Source organism: Capra hircus, unplaced genomic scaffold (genome assembly GCF_001704415.2).
Source record: "Capra hircus breed San Clemente unplaced genomic scaffold, ASM170441v1, whole genome shotgun sequence".
Taxonomy (NCBI): domain Eukaryota; kingdom Metazoa; phylum Chordata; class Mammalia; order Artiodactyla; family Bovidae; genus Capra; species Capra hircus.
This window is the reverse complement of record NW_017195467.1, coordinates 9,643-12,583: the sequence shown is the minus strand read 5'-3', so window position 1 is coordinate 12,583 and position 2,941 is coordinate 9,643.

Below are 2,941 nucleotides of genomic sequence, written 5' to 3'. Positions count from 1 at the left end.
GATATTTCCTCTCTAAAAGGTTATTCTTTAGTATTTTCTAAGGAATTTATTCAAGCTAATATTTATTTAAATAGTATTTAATGATAAAAATAAATAATATTTAAAAAGTAACACTAATCATTGTTTTTTCAGGGATTCATACACAAACATTAAAGACATAATGGTAGACTTGACACAAAATCGATAGGGAATTCATTAATTACAGGGGAAGCATAGTGTCTGTTGAAGATGGTTAGCAAAACTAGCTACCTTTTTCTCTCTCCACACCCTCTGCAGTGTGTGTGATTAGCTCCTTCCATGCATAAGTGATGTGTTCAGATCAGTTCAGTTCAGTCGCTCAGTCGTGTCTGACTCTTTGCGACCCCATGAATCGCAGCACGCCAGGCCTCCCTGTCCATCACCAACCCCCGGAATTCACTCAGACTCATGTCCATCGAGTCAGTGATGCCATCCAGCCATCTCATCCTCTGTCGACCGCTTCTCCTCCTGCCCCCAATCCCTCCCAGCATCAGGGTTTTTTCCAATGAGTCAACTCTTCACATGAGGCGGCCAAAGTACTGGAGTTTCAGCTTCAGCATCATTCCTTCCAAAGAAATCCCAGGGCTGATCTCCTTCAGAATGGACCAGTTGGATCTCCTTGCAGTCCAAGGGACTCTCAAGAGTCTTCTCCAACACCACAGTTCAAAAGCATCAATTCTTCAGCACTCAGCTTTCTTCATAGTCCAACTCTCACATCCATACACGACCACCAGAAAAACTGTAGCCTTGACTAGATGGACCTTTGTTGGCAAAGTAATGTCTCTGCTTTTGAATATGCTATCTAGGTTGGTCATAACTTTTCTTCCAAGGAGTAAGTGTCTTTTAATTTCATGGCTGCAGTCACCATGTGCAGTGATTTTGGAGCCCCCCAAAATAAAGTCTGACACTGTTTCCACTGTTTCCCCATCTATTTGCCATGTAGTGATGGGACCAGATGCCATGATCTTCATTTTCTGAATGTTGAGCTTTAAGCCAGCTTTTTCACTCTCCTCTTTCACTTTTATCAAGAGGCTTTTATTTTATTTTATATTATATATATTTTTAAATTTTACTTTGTTTTACTTTACAATACTGTATTGGTTTTGCCATACATCAACATGAATCCACCATGGGTGTACACGAGTCCCAAATCCTGAACCTCTCTCCCACCTCCCTCCCCATACCATCTCTCAGGGTCATTCCAGTGCACATGCCCCAAGCATCCTGTATCCTGCATTGAACCTAGACTGGTGGTCTGTTCCTTATATGATATTATACATGTTTCAATGCCATTCTCCCAAATCATCCCACCCTCTCCCTCTCCCACAGAGTCCAAAAGTCTGTTCTATACATCTGTGTCTCTTTTGCTGTCTCACATACAGGGTTATCGTTATCATCTTTCTAAATTCCATATATATGTGTTAGTATACTGTATTGGTGTTTTTCTTTCTGGCTTACTTCACTCTGTATAATTGGCTCCAGTTTCATCCACCTAATTAGAACTGATTCAAATGTATTCTTTTTAATGGCTGAGTAATACTACATTGTGTATATGTAGCACAGCTTTCTTATCCATTCATCTGCTGATGGACATCTAGGTTGCTTCCATGTCCTTGTTATTATAAACAGTGCTGCGATGAACATTGGGGTACATGTGTCTCTTTCAATTCTGGTTTCCTCCAAGAGGCTTTTTAGTTCCTCTTCACTTTCTGCCATAAGGGTGGTGTCATCTGCATATCTGTGGTTATTGATATTTCTCCTGGCAGTCTTGATTCCAGCTTGTGCTTCTTCCAGCCCAGTGTTTCTCATGATGTACTCTGCATATAAGTTAAATAAGCAGGGTGACAATATACAGCCTTGATGTACTCCTTCTCCTATTTGGAACCAGTCTGTTGTTCCATGTCCAGTTCTAACTGTTGCTTCCTGACCTGCATACAGATATCTCAAGAGGCAGGTCAGGTGGTCTGGTATTCCCATCTCTTTCAGAATTTTCCACAGTTTCTTGTGATCCACACAGTCAAAGGCTTTGGCATAGTCAATAAAGCAGAAATAGATATTTTTCTGGAACTCTCTTGCTTTTTCAATGATCCAGTGGATGTTGACAATTTGATCTCTGCCTTTTCTAAAAACAGCTTGAATGTCAGGGAGTTCATGGTTCATGTATTGCTGAAGCCTGGCTTGGAGAATTTTGAGTGATGTGTTAGTGTTTCTCAAGTGTTTCCTCCTTTGAATTTTGAATTTTGACTGGTTCTGTGACTTGCTTGGCTAATAGAACATGTGTGGTAGAAGGGATATTGTGCTGGACTTCAGAGGTGTTGCATGCTTCCACTCTCTCCCTTGGAGCCTCATGATCTTACCATGTAAACAAGTTTTAACTAAAAGATAAAGCAATATCTGAAAAGGGGTTCATTTATCTTAGTAAAGAGTCATTCAACTTCTGAATTTGTGAACTAGTCCTTACTATTCAGCACCATCATCAAAAGGCCCACTGAGATCACAGCTACCTTCTTTCTCAAGAATAGTGTTGTAAGTTTCCTCACACACTCTTATTATTGTGGTAACTTCACATACTCTTATAATTGTGGTAAAACTTTGCTGACAATGGTCCATATAGTCAAAGCTGTGGTTTTAGCAGTAGTCATGTATGGGTGTTAGAGTTAGACCATAAAAAAAGAATGAGTGCAGAAGAATTTATGCTTTTGAACTGAGGTACTGGAGAAGACTCTTAAAGTCCCTTGGAAGGAGATCGAGCCAGTTAGTCCTAAAGGAAATCATCCCTGAATATTCATTGAAAGGACTGATGCTGAAGCTCCAATATTTTGGCCACCCAATGGAAAGAGCTGACTCATTGGAAAAGACTCTGATGCTGGGAAAGATTGAGGGCAGGATGAGAAAGGAGCCACAGAGGATGAGATGGCTGGAT